This window comes from Castor canadensis, chromosome 1 (genome assembly GCF_047511655.1).
Source record: "Castor canadensis chromosome 1, mCasCan1.hap1v2, whole genome shotgun sequence".
NCBI lineage: Eukaryota > Metazoa > Chordata > Mammalia > Rodentia > Castoridae > Castor > Castor canadensis.
Window position 1 is genome coordinate 144,772,880 of NC_133386.1, and position 13,858 is coordinate 144,786,737.

The 13,858-nt window shown below is 36.2% G+C and overlaps 1 pseudogene; it reads left to right on the forward strand.

Moving 5' to 3' along the window:
• Positions 1–12,534: 12,534 nt before the first annotated feature.
• Positions 12,535–13,251, forward strand: LOC109693784 (olfactory receptor 2AG1-like; annotated as a pseudogene).
• Positions 13,252–13,858: the final 607 nt, after the last annotated feature.

Consider the following 13,858-nt stretch of genomic DNA (forward strand, 5'->3'; position numbering starts at 1 on the left):
CTACCACCAACAGACTCATCACCAGACAAAAACTTAACAGAGAATCTCTAGAAATGAATGACACCATATATCTAATGGATCTGATAAAGGTCTACAGAATATTCCATCCTGTAACAGCACAACATACATTCATCTCAGCAGCCCATGGAACCTTCTCCAAAACTGGCCATATTTTATGTCACAAAACAGGTCTTAACAAATATAAGAAAACTGTAATAACTCCTTGCATACTGTCTGATCAAAACACAATATAACTAGAATTAAACAACAAAGAAACAGCAGTAAATACTCAAACAACTGGAGGCTGAACAACATATTGTTCCATGATTAGTGGGTCATTGAAGAAATAAGAGAGGAAATAAAAAATTCCTGGAATTCAAAAAGAATGAAAGTACATTCCTTCAGAACTTATGAGACACAGCAGACAATCCTAATGGGAAAGTTTATAGCCACGAGTGCATATATTAAAAACACAGAAAGAACTCAAACAGATGACCTAATGCTTCATCTCAAACTCCTAGAAAAACAAAAACAAACTAAACCCAAAACAAGGAAAAGGAGAGAAACAATAAAAATAAGGGCAGATATCAAAGAAATAGATGCCAAAAATACCATACAGAGTATCAATGAAACAAAGCATTGTTTCTTTGAAAACATAAACACGATTGACAAACTCTAGGCAAATCTGACTACAATGAGTGGGGGAAAAAACCCAAATTAACAAAATTAGAAATTAAAAAGGGGAGATATTAACAAAAACCAAGGAAATCCAGGAAAACATTAGGGACTACTTTGAAAACTTATATTCAAATAAATTGGAAAAGCTAGAAGAAATGGACAGATTCCAAGATACATATGACCATCCAAAATTGAACAAGAAGATATTAATCACTTGAACAGATTTATAACATGCAAGGAAATTGAAGCAGCAATAAAGAATCTCCCACAAAAGAAAGTCCAAGAATTGATAGATTACCACTGAATTCTTTCAGACATATAAAGAACAACTAATACCAGCACTCTTCAAATTTTTCCACAAAATAGAAAGTGAAGAACATTACCAAACTCATTGTATGAAGCCAACATTGCACTCATCCCAAAACTGGGTAAAGATACAACAAAAAAGAGAATTACAGGCCAATCTCTTTAATGAACTTAGATGTAAAACTCCTCAATAAAATGTTGGCAAACAGAATTGAATAGAAATGGTCTCTAAATTGTAGAGGCTGCCCACAGAATAGGAGAAAATCTTTACCAGCTATACATCTAATAAGGGATTGATAAATAGAATATAATGAGAACTCAAAAAAATAAACTCCAAAAAAAATGACCCAGTGAAGAAATGGGTAAATGAGGAAGAAGTCCAAATGGTTAAAAACACATGAAGAATTGCTCAAATCCTTGGCCACAAAGAAAATGCAAATCAAAACCACATGAAGATTCCACCTCACTCCTGTTAGAATAGCTACATCCAGAACACAAACAATGGCAAATGTTGGTAAAGATTTGGGAGAAAAAGAGCCCTCATTTACTGCTGGTGGGAATGTAAATTAGTACAACCACTATGGAAAATAGTATGGAGGCTCCTCAAAAAACTAAAAGTAGAACTGCCATATGATCAATTCCACCTCTAGGGATATAACCAAAAGAATGTAAGTCAGGTTACAACAAAGACACCAGCACAACCACATTAATTGCAACCTTATTCACAATAGCTAAGCTCTGGAAACAGCCAAGATGCCCCACTATTGATGAATGGATCAAGAAAATGGGGTACTTATATGCAATGGATTTTTATTCAGCCATAAAGAAGAATGAAATTTTGTCATTTGCAGGTAAATGGATGAAACTGGAGAACATCATCTTAAGTGGTGTTAACCAGGTGCAGAAGGCCAAAAGTCACATATTTTATCTCATATGTGGAATAAAGACCTAATATAAATATAGCAATAATATGAAAAACAGGTTATGCTAAGGGAGGACATATATGAGAGGGCGTTGGTAAAAGAAGGGAGTTTAGAAGGTGAATATGGTTGATGCACTCTCTATGCAAGAATGAATATAGAAAGTTTTAAACCAGTTGAAACCACCTTAGGAAAGGGACAAAGAGAGAAAGAAGAAAAATAGAGATGAACCAATTAGGGTTATAATATACATAAACATGGAAGTGCCACAAGGAAACGCCCTGTGCAACTATCTTAAACAACCAAAGTTGTCATATTTTTTCTTCTTTATCTTTTCTTATATGAAATTGGAGAATAGGAAGGTAAAACAGGTCCTGCCTGGAGGGATTGGTACCAGTGAGAGGGGGAGGTGGTGGGGAAATTGTGAAGGAGTGCGAATATCGTACAAATACTGTGCATACATTTATGAAAATGAAAATGATACCTGTTGAAACTTCCAGAAATGGGAGTAGGAAGGATGGAGCAGAACGGTAGACAGAGTGAATTGAAGTACTGTATATTTGATATATTGTAAGAACATTCATAAATGCCACAGTGTACCCTCATCCATCACAACAGTAAAAAGAAAAAACAAAATAGATTACATTTTAAGACATAAAGCAAGTTTAGCAAATATAAGAAAATCAAAACAATCAACTCCTTATCTTCTATCAGACCATAATGAAATAAAACTCAAACTCAACAGCTGAAGAAACTATAGAAGATATTCAAACACATGGAGATGGAATAGCACATTGTTGAATGACCAGTGCTTCACTGAAGAACTAAGGAGGGAAATATAAAAGTTCTTAGAATCTTAGCTCATGTCTGTAATCTCTCTGCTCAGGAAGCAGAGATCAGGAGGATCACAGTTCAAAGTCAGCCTGACTAGATAGTTTGTGAGACCCTATCTCTAAAAACCCATCACAAAAAAAGGATGGTGGAGTGACTCAAAGTGTAGGCCATGAGTTCAAACCAAAGTACCACAAAAAAAAAAGAAGTTCCTAGAATCTAGTAAAAATGAAAACACAACCCTTACCAGAACCTTTAGGATACAACTAAAGCAGTGCTAAGCGAAATGTTTATAACTATGAGTGCCTTCATAATAAAAACAGAGATCTCAGATAAATAGTCTGATAATTTACCTCAAACTCCTTGCAAAGCACAAACAAATCATGCCCCAAGTTAGCAGACAGAAAGAACTAATAAAAATTAAGGCAGCAATTATTGAAACAAAGACAATACAAAGAATCAATGAAACAAAAGGTTGATTCTTTGAAGAGTTACATAAGATTAATAAACCCAAGTCAATCTGACCAAAAGAAGAAGGGAAAAGATCCAAATGAATCAAATTAAAGATAAAAAAGGAGATAGCAAAACAAATACCAAAGAAATCCAGAAGATCATGAAGGAACACTTTGAAAACTTATATATTCAAACAAACTGGAAAATCTAGAAGAAATGGATACATTTCACCTACCAATATGGAGCCAAAAGGATATAAACCATTTAAAGAGATTTATCATAAGTAATGAAATTGAAGTAGTAGTAGATGTCTCCAAAGAAAGAAAAGTCTGAGACCCAATGGATTCACTGCTGAATTCTACCAGAACTTTAGAGAAGAACTAATACCCATATTCCTCAAATTTCTCCATGAAATGGAAAAGGAAATAATGCCACCAAAGTCTTTCTATGAAACCAGTGTTACACTCATTCCAAAACTGAACATGGACACAACAGAAAGAGAATTACAGATCAATCTCTTTGATGAACATAAATGCGAAAATTCTCAATGAAATACTTGCAAACTGAATTCAACAATATGTTACACTGGTCACACAGTATGATCAAGTTAGTTTCATTCCAGAGATGCAAAAGAATGTTCAACACACATAAATCAATAGATGTAACACAGCATAAGCAAAATCAAGGACAAAAACATGATCAGCTCATGCATGAAATGCAGAAAACATCTGACAAAAATTCCACATCGATTTATACTGAAGGCTCTGAAGAAATTAGGAAATGAAACTAGAGACTAGAATTAGAAGAGACATACATAACATAATAAAGACTATATTTGACTAATCTATAAGGGAAAAATTGAAATAATTTTCTCTAAAGTCAGGATTGAGACAAAGGAATCCATTATCCCCACTCTTATTCAATATCATATTGGAGTACCTAGCCAAAGCAATAATGTAAATGAAAGAAATAAAAGGATTCAAATAGAGAAGAAAGACATTAAATTATCTCTATTTGCAGATGATATGATGCTATACTGAAAAGATCCTAAAATTTCCACTCAAAACACCCACTTATGATAAACATTTTTGCAACAAAGGAGGATACAAAATTAATGTACAAACTAGTAGTTCTTCTATATACCAACAATGAACAGATTGAGGAAAAAATCAGGAAAAGAATTTCATTCAATTAGCTTAAGAAAAATAACATGCTTAGGTATAAAATTAACCAAGGAGGTAAAAGACCTTTTCAATGAAAAGTGTAAAATTCTGAAGAAACAAACTAAAGAAGATACCAGAAGATGAAAAGACCTCCAATGTTCATGGATTGACAGAATGAATATTGTGAAAATGGCTATCCTGGCAAAAGCAATCTATAGATTCAATGTAATGCCTGTCAAAGTCCTAAAATAATTCTTGAAAAAATAGAAAAATTGATACTAAAATTTATATAGAAGCATAAGAGACCCTGAAAAGCAAAAGTAATCCTGAACAAAAAGAACAACACTGGAGGTATTACAATACTGGCTTTAAATTAGAGTATGGGCAATAATAACAAAAACATCATAGTACTGGAACACAAACAGACACATAGAACAATGGAACAGTATAGAAGACCCCAAAATAAGCCCATACAGCTACAGTCAACTGAACTTCGACAAAGGAGCCAGTAACATACACTGGAGAAAATACAGCATTTTCAAAAACTGTGCTGGGAAATCAGTTATCTATGTGCAAAAGATTGAAACTACAATGCTATCTCTCACCCTCTACAAAAATCAACACCAAACGCATCAAAGTTCTTAATGTAAAAGCTGAACGTGAAACTACTACAGGAAAAAATAGGGAAAGCTCTGGAAGATAAAGGCATAGATAATTATTTTCTGAATAAACACCAATTGCTCAGAATAAGACCAAGAATTTACAAATGTGACTGCATCGAATTAAAAAGTTTCTGCACATCAAAAGGAATTGTTACCAGAGTCAAGAGACAATCTACTGAGTAAGAGAAAATATTTGTCAGCTATTCAACAGATAGAGTATTAATAACCAGAACATACAAAGAGTTCTAAAAATTAAAGAGCAAAGAACAAATAATCCAATTAATAAATGGACAAATGAATTAAACAGGACTCAGAAGAAGAAATAGAAATGGCTAATAAATACATGAAGAAACGTTCAACCTTCTTAACCATAAAAGAAATGCAAATCAAAACTGCACTAAGATTCTATCTCACCATAGTCAGATTGGCAATCATGAAGAAAACAAACAACAAATCTTGATGAGGATGCCTGAAAAAGGAACCCTGTACATTGTGGGTGGGAATGTAAACTAGTGTAACCACTATGGAAATAGGTATGGAGATACTAAAAAAAAAACCTAAAAATATACTTACCTTAGTCCTCATCATACTACTTTTGGCCATATATCTGAAGGAGTGTAAATCAATATAAAAGGGAGATACCTGCATACCCAGATTTATTGCAGCTCTGTTCAATAAGCCAAACTGTGGGATCAGTTGTGTGTGTATTACTCAGCCATAAAGAAAAATGAAATTGTCATTTTCAAGAATATGGATGGCACTAGAGATCATCATTTTGAGCTTGATAAGCCAAGTAACACAGTTTTTTCACTCATTTGTGGAGTCTATGTCTAAAATGATGATGATAGTAATAATGATAATAATGAGACATAAATGCAAAACAGGGACTGTTTTAGGGGGGACCGGCTGGAGGGAGTAAAGGAACAGCAAAGGATAGTGAGCAGTGAAGAGAATCCAAGTACGTTACATATGTATGCGTGTGTATATATGCACGCACATAGACAGTTCCATATATATGTATAAATATATAACATATACATGTATATATAATACATATACATATATATGAAAACAGAATAATCAAACCCTCCAAACTCTGTTTGAAAAAGAGAAGCGGAAGGATGGGCACAATTGGATATAAAGGAGGAGTGAACTTGTTTGGATCACACTGTATGCACCTATGGAATTATCACAATGTAATGCCCTCATATCATTAATGTATGGTAATTCAAAACTAAAATTTAAAAGAAAAAAGATTTATTTAAGAAGTTCCAGTCTTAAATTGGGCAGATCCATTACCTTTGGCCTCTAGCGGACAAGTCAAATGGCAATAGCAGGGAATGTGTAGCAAAACAAAATTGCTTATATTGTAGCCAGGAATTAAAAGAGAAACAGTGGGAGGTCAGGGTTCCACATTCCCTCAAGGGCACACTGACAGTGAGCTAAGACCTCCTACTACATCCTACCTAATAAAGGTTCTGTTGCTTATTAGGTATTATTACTACCTAATAAAGGTTCTGTTGCTTCACAGTAGTACCACCCTGGGAACTTATTCTTTTACACAACAGCCTTTTGGGGATATTTAACATCCAACCTACAGCAGAAGGATTTACACATGTAAATGATGGAGAAAAGGCAGCCTCTTCAACAAATGTTGCTAGGAAAACTGGACATCTGAATGTAGAAAACTGAAACTACATCCATGTCTTTTCATCCTGTACAAGCATCAACTCAAAGTAGATTAAGGAACTTAGTATCAAACCTAAAACACTGAAGCTAGTACAGGAAAGAGCAGGGAATAAACTGGTAGCAATAGGCACAGGCAATGACTTCCTCAGTAGAACTCAATTGCCTCAACAACTAAGAGAAAGGATTGACAAATGGGACTACATGAAATTTAAGAACTTCTGTACAACAAAAGAAATGGTTTCTAAATTGAAGAGGCTACACACAGAATGGGAGAAAATCATTTATGGCCATACATCAGAAAAGGGACTGATAACCAGAATATGCAGAGAGCTCAAAACACTAAACTCCCCCAAAATCAATGACTCAATGAAGAAGTGGGCAAATGAACTGAGCAGAGCGTTTTCAAAGGAGGAAGTCCAAATGGCTAAAAAATGCTCACATCTCTGGCCATAAAGGAAGTGCAAATCAAAATCACATTAAGATTCCACCTCTTCAAGTGCCAGTGGCTCACACTTGTAATTCTAGCTGATCAGGAGGATCATGGTTCCAAGCAACCCCAGGCAAATAGTTTGTGAGACTCTATCTTGTAAAAAACCCTTCACAAAAAGGCCTGTTGGAGTGGCTCAAGGTGTAGGCCCTGAGTTCAAACCCCAGTATGGAAAAAAAAAAAAGATTCCATCTCACTCATGTTAGAATAGGTGCACCAAGAACACAAACAACAACAAATGTTGGTGAGGATGTAAGGAAAAAAGAACCCTCATGTGTTGCTCTTGGAACTGTAAGCTAGTACAACTACTATGGAAAACAATATGGAGGCTCCTCAAAAAAGTAAAACTAGATCTGCCATATGATCCGGCAATACCACTCCTAGAGATATACCCAAAGGAATGTGAGTCAGGTTATGACAAAGGCACCTGCACACCCATGTCTATTGCAGCACTATTCACAAAAGCTAAGATGGAAACAGCCAAGATGTCCCACTAGTGATGAGTGGATTAAGAAAATATGGTATTATATACAATGGAATTTTACTTAGTCACAAAGAAGAATGAAGTTTTGTCATTTGCAGGTAAATGGATGGAACTGGAATACATCATCTTAAGTGAAGTTAACCAAGCTCAGAAGGCCAAAAGCTACATATTCTCTCTCATATGTAGAATATAGACCTAATACAAATGCAGCAATATTATCAAACACTGGTCACCCTAAGGGGAGGTCACATAGGAGAGGGGGAGAGAAACTAAGAACTTGAATAGGGTTGGTATACTCTGTATACAAGAATGAATGTAGAAATCTTAAACTGGCTGAAGTTACCATAAGAAAGGAACTAAGGTAGAATGTAGAAAATTAGAGAAGATAAACCAATTGGGGTTATAAAAAATATATATCTGGAAATATCACAAGGAAACTCCCTGTATGGCTGCCTTTATCTCAAATAAACAAAAATGTCATGTTTTTCTTTTTTACTTTTTCTTTTTTCTTCTACAAAATTGGATAACAGGAGGGCAGAACAGATCCTGCCCAGGGCAGGTGTTGGTACCAGTGAAAGCGGGGACATGGTGGGGAAAAGGGATAGGAGAATGAATATGGTGCAAAAGATGTATACACATGTATGTAAATGAAAAAATGATACCTGTTGAAACTATTTCAGGAATGAGGGGGAGGGGATAAAGGGGAGTGATAGAGGGGATGAATTCAAGTATAATATATTTGATATATTGTGAGAACCTTTGTAAATACCACAATGCACCCCCACCCAGTACAGCAATAAAGGAAAAAAATAAAAACTTTGGCACTAAAATCCATGTCTCTACCACCCATCTTGGGGCAAAAAAGGAAAATGGACTGATTGAATTATTTTTTTCTCTGTGGTTGAAGGGCATCTCAAAAATAGAAACTAAATGCAAAAAATAAAAAATTTTAAACTGGCAAATAAAGGCTTTGAATACTTACTGTGTACTACATGATGTAAGCATATATGTATCCATTGCAGAATGGAGTAATTGTGCTAATTATCATATATATGCCTCACATATTTTTAATTGTGTGTGATGAGAATATTAAAGTCTAAGTGATTTTCAAGAACACAATGCATTGTTAACTGTAGTCAGTATGCTCTGCAATAGATTTCTTAAACTCATCCATTCTATCCATATGAAATTTTGTATCCTGTGTTCAGCATCTCCATGATCAGCCACTTCCCTCCCATGCTCCTCTAGGAACCACTATTCTGCTCTCTGCTTCTATGAATTCAAACTTTTATAGCAAATGCTTGTCAATTTCATATAAACCTAAATATACTCTTACTATACATCTGAGCAGTTTCTATAGGGGATCTTGACACAGTGAATGACAATTTGTGTTCGTGGATGTTCATATTGGCTTTGTTCATAATCAACAAAGTTGGAAACAAGGCAAGTGCCCACTGACTGGTGAGTAGGTAAGCAAAGTATGATACATCCCTGCAATTGTATACTATTCTGAAATAAATGGGAAAAACTACTAACAGACACAGGACCATTGATGAATCTCAAGCATCTTACTCTAAGTGAAAGAAGCTACATTAAACTCTATAATAAAAGACGTAACACATTCAGAAAGGGGCAAAATAATAGTGACAATAAATAGACCAGGCACTTGGCATGGGCTGGGTGAGAGGCAGAATGATTATAAAACAGCACTAGAGAATTTTGGGTTGACAAAACTTTGTATGTTGATATTTTGATTTAGTGGTCATTACATGTTGTAGTTGTCAAGCTTGCAGACCTGGGAATGGGGGCAAGGGTCAAATGTTAGTGTGCTTGGGAAACCTTGAGTTTCTTCCCCACCAAAGGTGGGTGGGGGAGAGCTTCTGGAACTGTATAACAAAAAGATTGTTTTCACTGCATGTAAATTGTGCCTTATTTAAAAATGAAAACAGAAAATGATAATTTCAATGAATGAGAATGAGGCTTTTAATATTCTGCATCTGCAGACTTCATTAAGTATGCTTAGGAAAATTCTATCCCCATGTTATCATTTCTGTGAAGTTGTACTCTTTTAAAAATAAATATATAATTTTTCCAGAACCAAATTTGACAGTTCATTAACTGAGTCAATTTTTAAATGCACCATTGGTCCCCTGTACATATAGATATATATTCACTAGGCATCACTTTTCTTCCTGCAGAAATTATTCTATTGAGAGTCTTTGGAGGCAATTTTTTGTATTTATTTATTTGTTATGAATGGATTATTTATTTATTTTATGGTACTGGCGTTTGAGCTCAAGGCCTCACACTTGCTAGGCAGGCACTTTACCACTTGAAGTACTCCTCCAGCCACCTTGTTTTTGCTTTTGTTGTTAATTTTTCTTTGCTCATTGTCATAGTTCAGCTGTGCATCCATATTCTATAATTCTGGAAGCCTTTAAGATATTTGAATTAATATTGATGTTCTGCAACTTCAATATTATGGGCATTTCTTTTTAATTTTCTGCTCAATGCTTGGACAATGAGCTCTCTTTTCAAGCAGCATTGGTGGCAGACAATAGGAGCACCAAGATGTATGTGTGTGTGCACACATAAACTGTTCTGGGTTGCAAGAGGTCAGTGAAGGGAAATCTCACCTCTACAGACTGCACACAGAGTGTTATATGGAATTTGAAATAGGCCAGACTAAAGGAGAATAAATAAGGGGAGTAGCATTCCACAGGAGCCAGGAAACACATCTTATGCTTTGGAGCAGAGGCTGGCTACACAAGCTTTCTAAAATTTTCAGTTAGACATACAGAAATGGATCATCAGTATCCCTTTAGAAGACAGGCTGAATAGAAACTTAGGTACCTGGGTATGGTGGCACATGCCTGTAATTCTACCACTTAGAGGCAGAGGCAGGATGATCTTGAAGTGGAGGCCAGCCTGAGCTACAGAATGACCCTGATCTGTGTGTGTGTGTGTGTGTGTGTGTGTGTGTAAGGAAGAAGGAGTGAGAAGAAAGGAAAGAAAGAGAAACATGGGGCCTCAGAGCTCATTTAGTGAGAGAAAAGCTCAGAAAAACCAGGCCAGCAAACATACCCAAGAGGATTCATTAATATTCTATTTCCTAAACCAGCATTTCCAGGGTAGGCCATTTCATCTGAGAGCAGAAGTCTCTCTGAAGATAGAGAACAGAGGACAGAGTAGAGGGAAGGGTCTGTTGGAATATCCTTAATCTTCAATCAATCCCTGTTTGCTCCTGCTGGTCAGGACAGCCTGGCTTCTCACCATCTGAGGTAATGAATTTGTCTCTTTCTTATGGATATGTATAGCCTCTAGGCATACACTGAATCAAAAAATAGAGAACCAAGCAGACCCTGCTAATGCAATCCACTGTGTCTACCAGCTTCCCCAACCAAGGCTTTGGCCTCCATTTTCCAATCAACCTCTCTATTACTGAGTTTGTCAATATGAAAAGAGAATCTGCTAGGACTGATAAAGAGTCTCTGTGCAATAGCCCAGATCTGAACATATGTTTTCCTCATGGGAATTTTAATACCTGTCTTTAGATCCCGTGGGTGTTACTGGCTTCAGAAAAAAACTTTGCACCTGTCATATGATGAGTGTCTTTTAGAGGTCATCTAACAGCTAATTATAAAAATCATTTGCATGTTCTCATACCTTTAAAGTACTGTAGTAGTAATAGCCCTCAAAGGAGCCAATGGAAACCAGTGAATTGTTGGCATGCATATGCCATGACATAGTTAAGTGATTTGCAGAAGATAAATGCTTCACTTTAAAAATCTTTTACTTCATTTATTGAGTTGGCTTTGCCTGTCCTGTCCCATGATATATAGCACTGACTCATGTCAATCTTAGACCCATGCCTCTGGTGGCTTCTCCTTGGTTTTGCATACCATCCAACACCAGTCAATTTCCAAAAAGGGAACTCTTCCCCCATCCCTATAGACCTTCTATCTAGAGGAAATGCTCTGGAGTTTCAATGGAGACAGTGACCATCTGCGTCAAAGGCAGAACAGGATAGGATTATTAGGTCAGAACAGGCAATTAATGTTGTTTTGTTGCCTTTCATCATGTCTCCCAACCAAAAACACCCTCAATTTCTTAGGAAGGGCCTATTATGATATATTTCTGAGTCTGCCCAAGCTCACATTGTATTGTAACCTATTTTAATAAACAAACAAAAAATATGCTTGCATTGAGCCTGAAGTTTTAGATTTAAAACAAAGTATCTCAAATACAACTTTCCCTAGTTTCTCTCACATGGAGAATGTGGGGCTGGCCAGAAAAGAAATAAATAAGGTAGATCAACTAGATCTTTTCTAATTTGACTCATGTCAGTAGCCTTCAGTGCATTAATCAATGGTAGACTTAAAAAATATGGAAATAGAGCTTGGCATAGTGGTCCATTTTTGTAATCTCAGCACTTGTGAGGCTGAGACAAGAGGATTCTGAGCTTAGGGCCAGGTCAGGCCACACAGGGGACTTTCCCAAACGTTAAACTAAGATAAACAAGGGCATGAGTGCCAGAATATTTCTTAGTGTTAAAAGAAGGATGATTTAATCTTTCTTAAAAGATTCTTGTTCAGCTTTAATGTGCTGAATAATATTTTCATGTGTAATCTTTTAATGTTTACCTATTACTTTTGCTCCAGATCTCCATTTCAATGGAGCTTTTAAAAGATACAATTAAAAATCAGAAATTTGGAAAACAAAAAACAAAGTCATTTAGCAGTGGGAAAGATATCATCACATTGGATGACATGGGGTATTTAAAGGGTCAAAAACTAGGGACCATACTAGCAAAACTTTACTTAGAGTCCATGTGTTTTCAGTACTAAGGAAACCATGCAGAATGGAGCTTTGGAAGGCCATCATTGATTTTCTGCACAGAAATAAGACCATTTCCTTTGGAGGCTGTGCCCTACAGATATTTCTGACCTGAACACTGGGTGGTACAGAAGACCTCCTTCTGGCCTTCATGGCCTATGACAGATATATGGCCATTCATCATCTCTGAACTATACGATCTACATGAGGCCCAGGGTCTGCTGGCTTATGGTGGTCATATCATGGATCCTGGCATCCCTGAGTGCCCTAGGATTTACCACATGTACCATGCACTATCCTTTTTGCAAAGCCCAAATGATCAGGCAGGCATCTGCTCTGTGAGATCCCACCTCTGCTGATGTTGGCCTGTGCAGATGCCTGTAGATACAAAATTATGGTTTATGGATGGATGTGACCTTCCTGATTCCCCCTCTTGCTGCCATCCTGGCCTCCTAATTCTGCTCACTGTATTCCACATGCCCTCAAATGAGGGAAGGAAGAAAGCCCTTGTCACCTGCTCATCTCACCTGGCTGTGGTTGGAATGTTTTATGGAGCAGCCACATTCATGTATGTCTGCCCAGTTCCTTGCACAGTCCCAAAGTAGACATCATCTCTTTTTTCTACTCAGTTGTTACCCCAGTACTGAACCCTCTCATCTACAGCCTGAGGAATAAAGAGGTCCTAGCTGCCTTAAGAAGAGTCCTGGATAAACATACACTGCCCATACTCCCTTCCCTCTAGATAGGTCTCATAGCTTGCTTCTAAATTTAGTTCCTCCTCAAATTCGGAAGATTTTGGATTCAAATTGTCATGGTTAAACAAATATAGTAAAGCATAGATCTTTTGATAAAGATGTATAGAATATAACTGGATTGTAAATTGCTCTTTGAATCTTCTCTTCATGAAGTATTTTATAGGTTATAAGTCTACTTACAATTACTCTTTGCTATCTTTTAAACTTGGTCTCTGGTTCTGCATGTAACTACTACTAATAAGGTTCTAAAGAGAATTACTAACTTGGAGATGATCTCCAAGCTTTTTTAGTCCATACTGGACCAAATTAAGAATCAGAGACAAATTGGTGGCCTAAGCAAAGCTCAGATATCAATGGAGAGTAGTTGAGTTTTTCACAAATTGTAATAAAGCCATATGGTCTGTGACAGTTTTGTCTAATGTCCTGATGTGGTAATCTCCACGTATTTTTATTTGTATATGTTCACCTTTTTTCTCTTTCTAACATCAGCATTTATGGATGGTCTAACACACGTCATATCTTGGATCATGTATGTGTATGTGTTTTGTATTAGATATTTAGATATTTTATAGTGGTTAAAATTCAATATTAATG